The sequence below is a fragment of the Olea europaea genome, chromosome 16 (genome assembly GCF_002742605.1).
Source record: "Olea europaea var. sylvestris chromosome 16, O_europaea_v1, whole genome shotgun sequence".
Lineage (NCBI taxonomy): Eukaryota > Viridiplantae > Streptophyta > Magnoliopsida > Lamiales > Oleaceae > Olea > Olea europaea.
The window spans coordinates 1,834,640-1,852,956 of NC_036252.1; the positions used below are offsets into that span (position 1 = coordinate 1,834,640).

The 18,317-nt window shown below is 33.6% G+C and overlaps 1 pseudogene; it reads right to left on the minus strand.

Annotated features, from left to right (window-relative positions):
- Window positions 1–1,439: 1,439 nt before the first annotated feature.
- On the minus strand, window positions 1,440–16,159 carry LOC111412907 (annotated as a pseudogene).
- Between the last annotated feature and the right edge of the window lie 2,158 nt (window positions 16,160–18,317).

An 18,317-nucleotide genomic window follows, 5' to 3' on the forward strand; every position in this document is an offset into this window, starting at 1 on the left:
AAGAAAACTCAAAGGCTGCAGAGAGAAAACTCAATGGTCGAAGAAAGTGAACAGACTAAAGCCCTAAAAGCCAAGAGATGTGTATATATCAGAAGTCTCTAGAAAATCATCATCCAACGGTAGTAATGGTGACACATGGCATGATCCAAATCATTTGTTCCATTAGTAAAAGTATGTTTTGAGAACACATTTTTATCACCAATTAAATTGAGTCAAGCGAGTCAAAATAAAACCATCCAGCCAGCAATAGGATCTACATCATTGTGCCAACACCTCACAGGCTAAGAGCAGAAGGCAGAGCATTCAAGCACAAATAACCATTCAAATGCACAACAGCTTTTCTTGCTACTCAATTTTCTAGCTATAAGCCTCAAAAAATAGGTTTATTCCACTTGGTTGGGTTGGGGGTGGTCATTAGTTTTACATTTCTACTTTCAATTCTAGGATTTTCTCATATATCTATAATTCATTTGTTGTAATCAATTTTTGATTATTCTATATGTACATAATTATTTTTGAATTGAAATTTTATACAATTTTTTCAAAACGTAGGATTCCATGCCATCGATCTATTCTTCTTCTTCCTTTTTTTTAAAGAATAATTTTATTATTTTATTTGCGCCAAAATTGAATGATTGGACCGTGGCTATTGACTTTACCTAAAAAAATTTGTGGGCATTATGGTTCTAAAAAATGTTAATTAGGTAGTAAAAATGACTGTAATTTTGCAAGTACATAATGACTTCGCAAGATGAAAAGTCTCTAAAAATCTTTGATCAAAATTTATAGAAGCCCATGGAAGACTTTTATTAATTCTTAATAAACCCAAAGAAATTACTTAAAAATCTATAACGTCCACAAAAGTCATCCACTTAAAAAAGCTTATAAAGCCTACAAAAGTCCCAATTGAATATATTCCACTTTAAATGTAGGTGGTGTTGAAATTTTTAACAAACTCTGATTTGACGAAAACCTTCCTCATTGACACAAGTGTCCCCCCCCCCCTCCGCCCGCTGAAAATCTAACGTCCAAGGCATCATTTTTTTTTTCTTTTGCCTTAGTGATTGTCGCTGCAAAACAAAAACAACATGAAATTGTTTGCTTAAGAATTTGAATCGATGTACATCATTTTAGATTGAAAGCATTAAGAACAAAAGATGATATTTCTTCTAAATCTGGCATTTTGCATCAATATTCATTTGTGAGAGGAAAAACTATAACACTATTCACATTTTACACGAGTATTCTACTATAGAAATTTCATGAGTTTTCAACTATGCAAACATGCAGGCCTCGTCAAACACATTTCCAAAATATCAATTTTCATGTTATTGCAATACTTGTCATTGTAGATTATTGATATGCCAACAAAGGGGACATTTTCTAATGACCAATGCGATTTCAACGTTATGTCGAACTTTAAAATAGACACTGTACTTTCATCGTTATTCCACTATCCTCAAATTAGTATAATGTCGGGAGGCATATAAGTTACTGAGACATCATATTGGGATTAGAAAGAAAGTTACTGAAGGTTAGTGCTACAGCTTAGACAAAAAGCGAGACAAGGCAATGTTGTTCTTTATTCTAACTCTCTCTCGAAACCAAGTGCCCCATGTTCCTTAACAAAAGAACATGGAACTACTCACATTGCTACGTAGTTTGGGTAACTCGAGCACTGACTGCTCAGACTCTTCCTAGAACTTCATGAATTGGAACATCTGGCGTGCCACTAAGTGTGCATAACATATTGGAGCAACTGCAGCAGAAAAATAAAGCTTGGTAAAAGAAATGAATGGACGAAAGCATGTGCAAAGGGCTGTGAACAAAAGGTTTTGTTTATACCCAAAGAAAAAGTAGCATAGTATTAAAAGAAACAAAAAAGAAGCAAAGATATTAGCGAGTTCATTACCTATAGAGATGGCAGCAGTGCTCCTTTGGTACCTAAAAATTCAAGTTTTCTATTTGTTAGTAAGTGGCATGATGAAATTCAACAGAAAATAAAGCATATTTAATACAAATATTGCAAGTAACAAAATGGAAGTTCACGTTACTCACACATATGACAAAGAATGAACTAGCTCCTGTAAATCATCCGCAGAGAAGCCAATATCATCGTATAACACATGATAATGAGTAGGCCGAGTTGTTCCCTGTAAACCATACAAGTAATATGTAGAAATTGTAAATTCACATAAAATATGAACAGATTGATAAGGGAGAATCATATGATTCTCCATAATATTTGTCATATGTTATCTGGCACGTAAGGTCGATCTAATCGATAATTTGGAATGTAAACTTGGAAATGTTAAAAGTTAAAATAGCGTGTAGCGTCCCAAACCCGAACTTTCAAAAGATATATATGAATTTGTTTATATATGAATCAAAACTCACAATCATTCCCGCATGAGCACACATGTAGAAGTCATTGTTCTTCGGATGACAAATTCCACTGTCAATCACAGTCCCTGCACATTAAGATTATCTGATAAGTTCAACGAAGCAAAAGTAATCATTTTTGGTGAATAATGATAATTACAGACCAGGTGGAACATTGTCTGGAGCATTAGTTTGGAAAAATTTGGTGTGGTGATTCTTTTGTGCTACAACAATTGTGAACTTGGGGATCCACTGGGCATCGAGAAACTTGCAAGCCTGCAAAAATTGACAACTCTCAGAATAAAAGATGGAAAAAGAGATGACTCACATTAAAAGTTACCATTATTGGTTTTCGGTCTGTGAAAGAAAAAGACGTGCCTCAAGAATTTGATCCAGCTCAATGTTCAAAACTTTATTGGATTGAGACTCGCTCACTCGTCCCTACAGATTACAAATGGGCATTTTTCAACAAAAATATAATATGAAACAATATGCAAGAACAATAAAAGGATAAGCATTTGCATTCTTTATTAGGATAATACGGTACCTGAAAATAATTATGTGCTCAGGTTTCCTTTTTTGAGAACTACGGTAGAAGTCTATTAACAGCTCCCTGAGTGTCCAAAGAAACGTATTTAAGAGACAAGTATATGACACTTCCCGATATAGAAATCATTTTCCAAATATATATCCTTCTATATTAAAACCAAATAACCTGTACAGAATAGCACTGGAATTTGAAAGGCATAAAATGAATGAGTCCAAACCAACCTGAAAATGCCCCGATCCACTGTCTCCACTTTCTGATCCTCCGTAACTTCGACTAGCCTAAACAAGGAATCTATCATTTCCAGTTTTGGTGATTGAGTACGAAAAGCAGCTCGATAATGAGTAATCAGAGGCCATCCTCTTGAACTAACCACTTTGCGATTCCATTGTACAAAAAAAAAACACCACATCAGATATATAATTCCATGCTACGAACTCATAGGAGAGAAAGAAATAACACATTTAGGAAATGACTGAGAAACATGTTCAAGTATAAAATACCGCGGCAATCGAGGGAATATCGGGATAAGCGGTCGATCCATGGGATACATCCATTCCGACAATTAGAGTCTGGAACTTCTGAAATCGTGGGTATGTAATGAGAATTCTCAATAGCTAACAGGGAATTAATACCACCCAACTGGAAGGAAAATGTTAAAAAGAAGAAAAGATGAGTATGGATAAGTACAAAATATATCATAAACTTATTAACTAGTCTAGTTTGGATGACACAACTTGCCTTGGCATTTATCTTCAAGAGCACATTATTAAGGTACTGATCATTCACCCTCTGAGGTGCAATGCACTGAGTAACTACCCCAAGATCAGAAAGATTCCGCTTCTTCCATGGCCCTTCAATCAGATTAACAGAAAAGTCCAAATTGTACATAAGAGGGATTAACAGAGATTAGAGAAATAAGCAAAGATCATATCTCAACCATAGAGTTTAGAGTTTTTTTCTCTCTGGAAGAAGGCAGAGGAGAAACTGAGGCGCATCTCGAAGATTTGACTGTAGCTCTTCAATCATCTTATCCACCCTAAAAGAAGCTGGTTGAAAAGTCGAGGGATACTAATATTAATCAAGATTCCAAAACCACAATTATAAACTAAAAATAAAGTGCAGAAAATAAAATGAACACGGAGAATTTTTCGGCCGAAGCACCAGAGGTTCGGCGACCACTTCTAACGCCTAATCCCCTATTGAGCATTCATTAAAATGAATAAAGTTCGATTGCACTATAAAGCCCCAAAATAGGCAGCAATAATGTTCCAAAATATTACAAAATAATAAGCAACAAAGACTTATCTTATGAAGAACACCAAAAAACCGGCCAATATTCCACACTAAAACCGGCCAAGATCACAAAGATCTCACAAGCAACTAAATTACCCTCTCTCACATAACAAATACAGGTGCTTCTTTCACAGCAAACAACATTCCTCCAAGGAACAAAACAAACCAGCCACTATTCAACACATGAAGAGGCCGAGATCACTAAGATATCACAAGAAACAAAGGCAAAACTCGAATCCCGTAGGTACGACTCATCCAAAAAACTGAAATAGAATAATAACCATATGGATCTACAATATTCTTGATGTTAACAGATTCTTCCTTCAGAAAATACTCCAAGAATTAAACCCTAATCTCACTAAGTAGAAGCGGCTTTTTGCAAAGAGGAGAGAGAGATGAAGGGGGCCGAATCTGAGAGTAGTGAGAAAAGAGAGAGAAACTGCCCTTTTTCTTTAGGGGATTTTGTTAAATAGTCTAATCAAACAATGTATTTGATTAAATAACCTTGTTCCAATGCTTGTTGATCAAATGGCCTTCAATTATAAAATACAATAAACAAATAATATCAAATGTTCAAAACACCCTCACCATGGAAAAGACTCAAACACCCCTTTCAATCCAATCAATTTCCTCAATTCATCTCCAAAATACATCAACGTGATTTCTCTGTGCTTGTTGCCCTAAAATCATGTTTTTTTTCATTATATTCTTTACCTATCTTCTCCAATATTATGATCATTTGAACAAGAATTTTGATTTCCATATTATCTACCATGAAATATCTACTATATTTGAAAAAAAAGAAATGTATTTTTAGAAATTTCATGTATATTTGTACTTTTATTGTTAAATATAGTATAAAATAATGTTTTAGTTGATTTTACTTCACATTTGGTGTATTTTGTACCGTCCGCAACTATTGGACGATAATGGCAGTCCAGCCATTATCTGTGGCGTAGAACGACATTACATGCATTATCTTCTATGTAAAATATAAAAATGATGTTCAAAAATTAAATATTATTTATTTAATAACAATTAATTTCAAAATATGCATGGCATCAATTATTCATATCGTGTTTACATAGTAACGACACTTGTGCTGTTTTCCTTTTTTATGTTGATTAAGTAATGATCATATCTCTCAAATTTTGTAAACGATATGTCCATCTTACAAATTTAATAAGTTTAACTTATTCAAATCGGGGCTTGATAGGGTCGTGGATGTTCATATTCGTGTTATAGATAGAACGACATATGTGATGTTACGTTTAACGACACTTACGCCACTTTATTGATTTCTCCAATATTTAGCTTCTTTTCCATTGCAATTACCTCGAGCATTGGATCATCTAACTTAAGAAAATCAGAAATGTTAGTTATGTGACAAATATCAATAGAATTGTCATAAATTATATGATATCAAATGAGCGACATCACAGGTCATGATCTACGTTCATTAGAAAATAAAATTAATGGGCATATCTATTAAATTTTGTAAACGATACATGTATCTTGAAATATAAATGAGTTCAACTTATTGAATATCGGGGCTCAGACGGGTCGTGATTGCTCATACTCGTGTTTATAGAAATAGCACTTCTATCGTTGTGCTGATTTCTCTAATATTATACTTATTTTCCACCATAATGATCTCTAGCATTGGATCCCCTAAATTAAAAAAGTCAGAAATGTTGATTATGTAACAAAGTCCAGTAGAATTGACATAAGTTATATAGTGTCAAGTTGGTAAAATCACAAGTCATTGTCTACATTCGTTAGAAAATATAATTAATGATCATATTTTTTCAATTTTGTAAATGGCATGTCCATCTTGCAATATAAATGAATTCAACATATCAAATGTCGGGGCTCGGATGGCTCACAGCTGCTCATACTCGTGTTTATAGATAGAATGACACGTGACGTTTAACGGTACTTATGCCGTTCTGTTGATTTCTCCAATATTTTGTTTCTTTTCATCCCAGGGACCTCGAACATTGGACCTTTTAACTTAAGAAAGTCAGATATGTTAATTATGTGACAAATATCGATAGAAGTGACATAAATTATATCATATTGAATGGGTGACATCACAAGTCTTGAACTACATTTGTTAGAAAATAAAATTAATGAGCATATCTCTTAAATTTTGTAAACAGCACATCTATCTTACAACATAAATGAGTTCAACTTATCAAATATCAAAGCACGGACGAGTCGTGACTGTCTATACTCGTGTTTATAGATAAAACGATACATGTGACGTTTAACGGCACTTGTACCGTTCTGTTAATTTTTTCAATATTTTGCTTATTTTCGGCCGCAACAACCTGAGCATTGGACCCTCTAGCTTAAGAAAGTCAAAAATATTAGTTATGTGACAAATATCGATAGAATTGACACAGATTATATGATATTGAGCTGATGACATTGCAAGTCATGATCTACATTCGTTAGAAAATATAATTAATGAGCGTGTCTCTCAAATTTTGTAAGCAGCACATCCATCGTGCAGCATAAATGAGTTCAATTTATCGAATATTGGAGCTTGGACGGGTAACGACGCACGTGACATTTTACGGCACTTGTGCTGTTTTGTTGATTTCTACAATATTTTGCTTCTTTTCTACTGCAACGATCTTGAGCATTTGACCCTCTAACGTAAGAAAGTCAAAAATATTAGTTATGTGACAAATATCGATAGAATTGACACAGATTGTATAATATTGAGCTGGTGACATTGCAAGTCATGATCTATTTTCGTTAAAAAATATAATTAATGAGCATATATCTCAAATTGTGTAAGCAGCACGTCCATCTCGCAACATAAATGAGTTTAACTTACCGAATATTGGGGTTCAAACGGGTCGTAGCTATTAATACTCATATTTATCGACAAAACGACAAATGTGATGTTTAACAGCATTTGTGTCGTTCTATTGATTTCTACACTATTTTGCTTCTTTTCCACTGCAACAACCTTGACTATTGGACCATCTATCTTTAAAAAGTCAAAAATATTAGTTATGTGACAAATATCGATAGAATTAACACAGATTATATGATATTGAGTGGGCGACATTGCAAGTCATGATTTACATTCGTTAAAAAATATAATTAATAAGCGTGTCTCTCAAATTATGCAAGCGGCGCGTTCATCTTACAACATAAATGAGTTCAATTTATTGAATATCGAGGCTCGGATAGGTCATGGCTACTCATACACGTATTTATCAACAGAATGACACACGTGACGTTTAATGACACTTGTGTCGTTCTGTTGATTTCTCCAATATTTTGCTTATTTTCTACCGCATCGACCTCAAGCATTGACCTTGTAACTTAAGGAAGTCAAAAATGTTGATTATTCGACAAATAACAGTAAAATGGACATAAATTATATAGTATCAAGTTGGTGAAATCATAAATTATTGTCTACATTAATCAGAAAACATAATTAATGAGCATATCTCTTGAGTTTTGTAAACGATATGTCTATGTTGCAATATAAATGAGTTCAGCTTATTGAATATCAAAGCTTGGACAGGTCTTAGCTGCTCATATTCATGTTTATAAATAGAACGACATAGGTGATATTTAACGACACTTATGACGTTTTCAAAAACAAATTTTGTATAGTTATAAAGCTAATTGTGTCGTTCTCTTAGATCTATTTAATATCAGTAATGGCACACGTGTCATTTTCATGTACTTATATCTACAAAAGTAATAACTGTTATTCCGTTCTAATAGACGTTCTCATCTCAGTAACGACACTCATGTCGTTTTCGATAACATGCGTATCGTTATAATGTCACTTGTACCGTTATCTTAGATCTTTTCATAACTTAGTAACAGCACTAGTATCGCTCTCATAGACTTATATTTACAAGCATAACGACAGTTATTCCGTTCTAATAGACGTTCTCATATCAGTAACGGCATATGTATCGTTTTCATGAACAAAACTTTACAAACACAACGATAATTATATCGTTCTAATAGAAATGCATAAGAACAAATATATTAAGGGTATCAAAAATATAACTACAGTCAATATTTTACTTGAAGCAAATATGTACAATTGTAAAATCAAAAAGTTCACTAAATCTACTGATCAAAGTGCCATGCAAATATCTCTATAGCTAATTTATTCTTCCAAGTAGACATATATTTTGGACAAACCAGATCCATATTCAATTGAGCTTTTAAAAACTTTATGAATTTCACAATGAACAGCCCAAAATCAGATCTGCAAAATAATAATGAGAAAAAAGTTAAATAGAAATGACATAGACGAAAGAAGTCATCGATGTTGGTGCTAAATGTTAGATTGAACCAAGCTTACCCATTTGTTTGTCCAGGAACTACAATCCTTCGAAATTGGAATGTGTTGGTGTTAAAATTTTCTTCACGCGCTATGTGTACCTTTATCAATTGGGGAACGACCACTTGAATAGGCTTTATACTCATTTTCTTTACAGTAACGTCACAAGTGACGTTCTCATGGACAAGTTATATTTGATAACAACACTTGTATCATTCTTTTAGAATTTTTTATCTCAGTAATGGCATGCGTGCCGTTCTCAATGACCTTTTCATCCTCTAAACGATACTTATACTGTTCTCTCAAAATATTTTATCTCGATAACAACATAAGTGTCATCTTCAAAAAACATGTTGATAAACTTCCTAACGTATACACCATTTAACAATGCATTTTAATGAAAAATGGGGCTCAAACAATGGCTATATGTGTAAACACGAGTATAAGTAGCTACGTCTTATTTGTATCCCGAGAACCAATAGTGGAACTCATTTTCGTTATTTATGACATTGTCAAACTTTTTATGTAACATACGTTAGGGAGTTCATTACTAAATATTGTTTTGTTGAAAAAAAGGGATATAGGTGAAACTTTTGGAAGGACACAAGTGCCTTTACTAGACATGAAAATGACACTTGTACTGTTACATGCATAAATACGAGTATAAGCAGTTATGGCCCGTTTGTTCCCTAAAAATAATAAGTGAAACTTATTTATGTTGTAATATGTACATGACGCATACAAAAGTTGATAGATATGTTCATTAACTTAATCGACACATATGAGTGTGATGATGTGTGCTATTACCATCTGAATAATATAAAATATGTCGTTTTAATCGGTCTTTATGACTAGTCAATCTTTTTGTATTATAGACATTAGTGAATCTATTATTAGATGTCATTTTTATAGAAAAAAATTAAACCATAGCCGATAACGATTGTAGTGTCGCTTTACTTTACAAATAACGGCTGGAGTGGTGTTTTATATTTCGTATAGCAGTTGAAGTGCTATTACATCCAATGGTTGTAGAGAACACGAAATGCACACTAAATACGAAAATAATACTAACTAAATATTGTTTAATAATAAAAATAAAACATAAATGTGATTTATAAGAGCATCTTTCTTCAAATGTATATTTGATTTTTCAATGTAAGTGATAAGCTAGTCAAACCTTTGTTCAAATACTCAAAATATACAAAAAATAAGTGAAGAATATAACAAACAATATAATTTTAGGATAGTAAGAATGGTGATTGTAATTTTGAGGACTTAAAATTGAAGAAGATGAAAAGGAGAAGAAGAAGACTTAAAAAAAAAAAAAAAAGGGTTTTAAGGTGAATTTGGAAGAAAAATGAAAGGATGAAATGAGAAAAACTAAAGGAGAATTTTGTCATTTTGCCAATTAAAATATGTTGCTATTTTCTATTTATTTTTATTATTGGTCAAACGTCATTTAACCAAATACATTATCTAGTTAGGCTATTGGGCCAAATTCCCCTTTTTTCTTTTTGGAGAGTGAGACATGAGAGAGAGAAACTTGAAGGCTGGAAGAAAAGTCTGTCGCTCATTAAATGTGTATATTTCCTCAAAGATCTCATGGTTAGATAGATAGAAAAATCTAGAATTAGATCCAATGGTCAGGAAATAAACACACGTCACAATCCAACTGTAGAGATCCATTAATAAGGTGTTATTTCAGAAACATGTTTTTTTTTCTTTTTCTAATTTGGGAACACTTACTCAACACTAGTCTATTTGAAAGCTCACAACGCTCTTGAAACACTATACGGGGTTCGCTAATCATCTACAAGAAAGAGATAAATGAATAAAAGATAACATCAAAAACAAATCTGAAGATTTTATAGAGTTTCACATTGAAATTAACAGAAGATGGAAATACTAACAATTCCTTTCATTCGACCACATCTGATTAGACTCCTAGACAAATTTTGCGAATCACAGCGAGCATTAAAGTTTACAATACACCAGTCTTTAATGTTTTTTGGATCCACAAATGTCTGCACAGACATAGCTTGTGTCAATACCACCAATAACAAGGTTTCCACAAAAACCAAAAAAAGAAAGTGTGCAAAGAAGCATACCTTGTTGTTAAAGTTCCACCTTCCATTGCGGGGAATGAAATTCTCGTTTTTACCCACTGTCAACTGCAAGAAAATAAGAAGGATCAGAAAAAAGGAAAAGATAAGCTCTTTTGCCATTTCCCACTCCTCAACCAGGTTAAAACAAACCATATATGGCTAATGGAATGCTAGCCACCTTAGATTAGACAATTGTTACCTGGGGGGGGTGCCAACACGCGACCTTCAACTGTAGTGAACTCTCTATTGATAGAAATTCCAGCAGACCAAAAAAGAGGGTCAGCATTGTAATTGCTTGTATGAAGTGCCTGGACTCAAAACTCAGCAATCATTAGAATCTACGGCATAAAAATCAAAGAAAGCAAGACTTATCTTTGAAACTTGCTTGAGATAAAGCTTTCTTCCGTTCTTGTGGCTTCTGGCGGCATCTTTCTACAAGGGAAGCTTTCTGCTGACCGGAAGGAGCTCTCGTATATCGTTGTAAGGAAACCAATTCGCAGAGCTAGAAAGGAATAAGCAAACACGTTGCCACAGTGAACTCAAAATTACAGAGATTACGCTTCAGTTCATGAAGTAAAGAGTACCTTAATGGGAATGTAAATGGGACCCTTCGATTTTCCAACATTGATACATGGATAGGCTTCAGAATTCGATAATTTTAATTTTCGATGTCCAGCAAAATACTCGGAAACAGTCAGTTCTACATATTCAGGATCTCCCTCCCCATTTCTTTGTTTCATGGTGAATCAAAAATAGAGAATTCAAGGTTAAGCATTAAGTTACTTGGTTGAAAATCCCAGGCATATGACAAAGTTAGCAGCAAGAACTCACTTTTGCTTTTGGCATATCTCTTCACTCAATCCAGTGATCTTATATTCTAAATTTGAGTTAGTAGCCGTGACCATGGGAGGATCCAGGCCCGTGCTCGCCCAAGCCCAATGCAGTCAATCTTTTGTGTTTTTTTTTTTTTTTTAGTTCAGCCCATGTAAAATTTAAAATCAATCCGTGTAAAATTGAAAACCAGCCCGTGTGGTGTAAACCCAGTTGCAACAAAATGAGCAAATGACCCAACTTTAATTTATTGGCCCAAACAAGATATAAATTTTATTTTCCATTTAAACCGAAACCAAACACAAACCAAATCTAATTCTAATCCAACATTAATCTCCAACAACAAATCCAAACAAGTTAAAAATCAAATTCAAACCGGACGACGATTCCTCTTTCAGACTCAGACTCTCTCGGTCTCTCCATCTCCAACCTATTTTTTCAAATTTTCAATCCAAAATTTCTATAAAATTAAGGAACTCATTACCCTAATCAAAGATTTCATAGCCCAATATCTTCTAGTAGGTACCGCGAAGAACCGCCAGTCCGCCATGGAGAGGTGGCTCAGTGCCTCAAGCCCTCAGCCCAATACCTTCTAGTCCGTCGGCGCCACTACTGTTCTCCATCTCTCTTTGTGTATCTGTAAGCCTCTCTCTCTGAATGGCTATTATGGCTTGTATTATGTAGAGTTTATAGACCATAGTTGTATAGGATTAGAAAATCTAAAATCTGAAAACAAAAACGGGAGGCCCGAGGCTGGAAGTGTTGGAACTTAGAAAATAAAAGAAGAAGAATAGCCTTTTATATAGATTGTTGACACGGAAGGTTCTTAAAGTAATAAAGTCAAAAGTTAATTAATTAAAGAATAAGAATTGTTTGTCAGTTTGTCTGTTTGTGGTATGTGGTTTAAACTTTAAAGCACAAATAGATTATAGATATTATCTCATCTCATGTCTATCTTTTTAAGTCATTATTTTTATATTGTTTAAAGTATTTTGAATGATTTTCACAAAATACAAAAAAGAAACAATTGCAATAACTGTAACGTAAATAAAAAATATTAAAAAAATGTATACTTTTACGGTAGTAACTTAGATTTTATAACTAGGACCATTTTTTTTATATATTTGTCATTAATATTATATTGATTATTGAGTATGAGTTTTTTTTAAATCGAAGTTTTCTTAGATTTCGATTATCAACATGCTTAATTGAATTATTTTTCAATTTAAAAAATGTAACAAATTATCATTATCAAGGCATAGACGCAGTCCCGGTCCAACGAACATGTAGGAAAAGCAAATTACAAGAGTTTAATATACTCCCTCGTCACTTGTAAGTAAATGCCCTCGTCTCTCCACTTGGGGCCTTGCCGGGAAAATATTAAATTAGTTAATTAATTATTGTTGAAATGTTGCATTGTCGGCTTAACAACTTTTTTTTGCCTTGTTGGCATGTTGTCTTGTCTGTTTAATAATTTTTGTTGTTGTCTTGTTGGTTTAATGATTGTTGTTGTTGCCTTATCAACTTAGTGGATTATTTTTTTATTGTCGCTAGAATAATATCATTGATGATTGATTTTTTCTTTTTTACCTTTTTTTTTTGCAATTGTAAGAATTGAAAATGGAAGGTCAACCTCCTCTCAAGAAGAATAAGAACTTGTTTTCATTTTTATAAAGGGCTGGTCAACCTACTGAAAGTACAATCTCTGATGGACTAACTGAAGATCTACCTTCATTTTCTTCGGAAGTTGAACGTCATTCATCCTCAAATATTAGCTTGAACAAGATCCGGGAAAAAGAAAGCAAATACTAGAATTTCCTTATAATCTGTGAGATAAAATTAGAGTGTCATATTTGAAGACTAGGCCTTATCAACCAATACTTGTTGAGTATCCTAGAACACAAGGAAAATCTCAATCTCGTTGCTTTTAGGCAAAATGGTTCAACCAGTTTCCTTGGTTAGAATATTCACCTACAACAGATAGAGTATCTTGCTTTTATTGTTATCTTTTCCGGAATGATGGAAATCTGTCCAATTGTTCGGCATTGGTAACTTCTGGATATAACCAGTGGAAGAGGGTTAATGACGGAGCAAAATGTGTATTTCTTACTCATTTGCGATCTTCGGAAAATAATATGTGTGAGAGAAGAGCTAAAGATTTAATGAAACCGTCTCAACATATTGATAAAGTGATACATACCATATCGAATGAAGAAGTTGAGAAACGGCGTCTACGTTTAAAGACTTCAATTCAAAGTGCACGTTGGCTAGCATTTCAAAGTTGTTCCTTTAGAGGTCATGATGAATCTTCATCTTCATTAAATCGCGGGAATTTTATTGAGATGATAAAAATTTTGGCAGAAACAAATACGGAAATTGATAAAGCTGTGTTGAAAAATGCTCCAAAAAATGCCCAATACATTGCTCCGAGTATTCAAAACGAAATCTTACACATAATGGCGAATAAAGTAAGAAGGATGATTCCTGAAGAAGTTGGGGATGGATACTTTTGTATTCTTGTTGATGAAGCACAAGATGCATCTAAGAGAGAACAAATGACTATTATTTTGAGGTTTGTGAATGGTCAAGGTATTTTGACGGAACACTATTTTGATATCAAAAGCGTCAGCGACACCACATCATCAAGTCTAAAAAATGAGATTGTAAATGTTCTTGCTCAACATGAATTAGAAGTGGCAAAATGAGAGGCCAAGGATATGATAATGCTAGTAATATGCGGGCCACTTGGAATGGACTTCAAACATTATTTCTTAGAGATTGTCTGTATGCATATTACGTCCACTATTTCGCTCATCGATTACAGTTGGTATTGGTTTATGCAGTTAAAGAAGTTGATGTTATTTGGGATTTCTTTTCTCATCTGGACAATATTATCAACATTATCACTTCTTCCCCTAAGCGCGTTACAGAGTTACAATCTGTTGAAAGAATTGAGAATGAGCATATGTTAGCTAATGGGGAGCGTGAGTCAAGAAGTGGAGCAAATCAAGTGGGTAATTTACAACGATTAGGAGCAGCTCGTTGGAGTTCTCATTATGACTCTATAAAGAGCTTAATAAACATGTATAATGCAACTTGAAAAGTATTTGAAAATTTGTGTTCATTGTCTCGAAGCGAAGTTCGTGGTACTTACAAACATATGAAAAGTTTTGATTTTGTGTTCAGTTTGCATTTAATGCATATCATCATGAGAATAACCGATGTTCTTTGTCAAGCCCTTCAAAGGAAATCTCAAGACATCCTGACCGCTATAAAATTCATTTTTACTACAACAAAACTCCTCCACAAATTAAGAGATGATGATTGGAAAGAATTTCTTGAGGAAGTGAAAAAGTATTGTTCAAAACATGATATTGAGATACCTGATCTAGAAAGTTTATATAAGGTTGATCCTTACCGTTCTCGTGATCCAATTACAATGAAGCATCATTATCACTTAGATGAATTTTATGTCTCAAAACCTCGTCGGGAACAGCTTCAAATTAAATGAATTTGACTCTAATATAATATATAAATTTATTATATTGACTTTTAAATTTTAGTCCGTGCGCCAAAAATTCCTAAATCCGCCACTGGCCTTGACTCTAAGGTTCTTCAGGGTCCTTTTAGCCTGTTTATTAAAGCAAGCTGATAGTTGAAACGAGTGAAAGCATCAATTGCCCAGCAATGCAAAAGTCGAGATAGAAACAGTGGATTACCTGAATCAAATTAACGTTATCAAGTTTGTTGACGTTCTGATTGTCAAGAAGAAATTTTTTGACTGGTCCAGCTTTAACAAGCATTGCAGTGGATAAGTCTGCCAATAAAATGGTGGTCTAAGACTTCTATATCAAAATTTCAGAAAACATAAGTGTTGATATTCACTGCAATTGGAAGCTTACCAACATTGAGAGAAAGACCTCCCTGAGTGGCCCTGAAACTCGAATGAAATCCTCGGCATCCAACGACACCACCCCCTATCTCCACAAAGTTTCTAGGTTGATTGTGAAAAAAAGATTGCCTGACTAGAAGGCAATCCCTGCAAACAAAAAACCCATTTGAGCACACCATTATTACCCAACAAAGAATTAAGAGAACGTGCAAGATTTACCGTTTAGCCGCATTTTGTCGCAGTATGATATCCAGCACTCTCACTGCTTCTTGAAAATGCTCAGTATCTATTCCTCTCAACTCAAGGCATTTGCAATCGCTTGAATTGGAATTTTGGCAGCAAAGTTTACTGCAACCTTGCATGTTTTGGAACGAGAAAATCCACGAGACCTCTTCTTATCACCACCCTCACTTGGGCTGCCTTCTCCTCCAAGGCTTCCACTTTCCAGTCTCCTGTGAACAGTAACATATCATCATATTAGCGATAAAAAAAAAAAAAAAAAACTGTAAACTAAGACGTCTTTCAGAAAATATATAGGGTTATAAGACAAAAAAACATAGATAAAAGTTTCAGTAACTGTTTGATGGCACATCCTCGATGACAACAGTGAACTCGAGCTTTTTATGTGATAGAGAACCAACCGTAAATAAACTCTTCTCGCCATCGTACGCAAAATCTTTACCATTGAAATCAGAAGAAGAATACATCTCATGGACCTTATGGAGTATTCTTCTTCCTACATTCCTTGCATCAACATCTGTGCCATCCTCGTACATTATAGCAACCTATGTAAACAAATTAATAAGTAGAGATACATAGCATGTACAAAACATTTTTGTAATGTCCAACTCATGTTTTTGTTGAAAAAAAGTTATTCTCAATTCGCTAATATGAAATTCGAATAGACTGTTGAAAGGAATAATAGAACTTCAAAGGATCTGAACCATCCAATAAAAGCCTAGAACCAGGGACTCAAATGGTCAAAGTGAAGCAAAAAGAAAAAGGTCAAAAAATGTGTATTCTAAGTACAGATGACGTCCGGTATCCAGGATGAGTCTCGCAGTACCCACAGCTTCCACGCACTCAATTCGCTAATATGAAATTCGAATCGACTACCTATTATCAATAAAATGCAATATACAAATACAACCTTAAGTCCACCTTTTTTTTTAATGACATGTGGGCACTTTTCGGCACCACCTTCAGATGCAAATAAAAGTAGTTTAAACTGAATAAAAAATTTAGAAAATAGTGATTACCAACGTACCCGACATGCATACGATTACGAAAACAAATGATTTGAGAATATCTGAGAGGGGAAAAAAATTAAAAGGTAGTAAAATTAAAAAATAAGGAAAAACAAATGCAGATATCAGAAGATAAACTGTTCAATACGTATATCTGTGAGCATACATGCAGAAAGAGGGAGGAAAACAATCCAAAAACCCTAAGGACAAAATTCTTGAAAAAAACATGCTTATAATTTTTTTCCCAGTTTTATCTCTTCGAAAACGAACCACCAGTAAAAATAAATGAGAAAAGAACTAACCGTGAATAATGAGACAATGACATGGTTAATATAATGATTTTCCATGGGAGAATCCGAAAATTAAAAAAAATGGTTAAACCCACTTCTGGAATAAATTCATTAGCAAAATAGATCTGTAAATCTTAAGAAAAACAAGCACTAAACAAGAAACACGAAAAAAATCTGTAAAAGAGAGATCAATCCCAGTAAACAAGTTAAAACCCACTTCTGGAATAAATTCTTTAGCAAAATAGATCTGTAAATCTTTAGAAAAACAAACACAAAACAAGGAAAAGAAAAAAAGCAACAACAATTCATCATTCACAGAGATTAAAACTTATAAACACCTCATAAGCTATGGGAAAATGCTTAGCATTGACTGGAAAATGTATGGCAACAACGGGAAAATGCTTTCCTCTTTCCCACTACGTTTCGAAAATAAAATTCAAAACTCATATCCCACAAAACAAAAAGGAAAAAATAAAAGAAATAATAAAATAAACGTGTATAAACAGTGTCGAGAAACTTGGTTCACAAAAAAAAAAAAAAAAAAAAAAATAAAAAAAAAAAAAAAAAAGGTAAAAAAAAGGGGGGAAAAAATTGTTAAAAAAAAAAAAAAAAAAAAAAAAAAAAAACTGAAGATAAAACTTATAAACACCTCATAAGCTAGCCGAACATGGTAGCAAAGGAGAAATGGAGAGGAAAGAGGTGTTCTGGTGCCTCCCTGAACACAAGGAGTGAGAAATAATCTTTGCCCAGAGAGACAATGGAAAAAGGCTTAAAAGGATTTCAAAATTCAAAATTAAATGGAAAGGGCTGCAGGAGACACTTGTTTGGTGTCTGCAGTCTGCCAAATTACCAATACCAATTGTGGGATTCATGTGTGCAGACCATTTGCCAAGTGTTATTTTTCCTTGTCACCCAAGCCATTGACTTTTATATTTTTATTTCTTTTCACCAATTTTTGCCCTGCTCTTCAGTGTTCAATTCGAAACTTTTGTCCTTTTGTCTTTGATTTATGTTGCAAGGTTGGTTAGGCGTGTCACATTCACGAAAGTAGAATTAAAATTAACCCAAAGGATAAACAAATTCACAATATCCTGAAATTATATCGAAATATAAATTCAATAATTCGACTTTGATATTTTGCAAAATCATTCAAACTCAATTTTAAAGTACCATAAATCACTACGTCTAATTCTTTTTAAATAATACAAAAATTTATAACTTGAACTATTGTTTCAAGAGAATTCTTTCATAATTTTTCTTTACGGCTTTCACTTTCAAACCAATTCAATGCCTATTTGCCCTTTACACTATGTCATTCCGATGGTTTTCACCAATCAAAATTCGCTTTAAATTTATATTTTTCATTTTAACTCAAATATATAAAGACAAATAAGCTT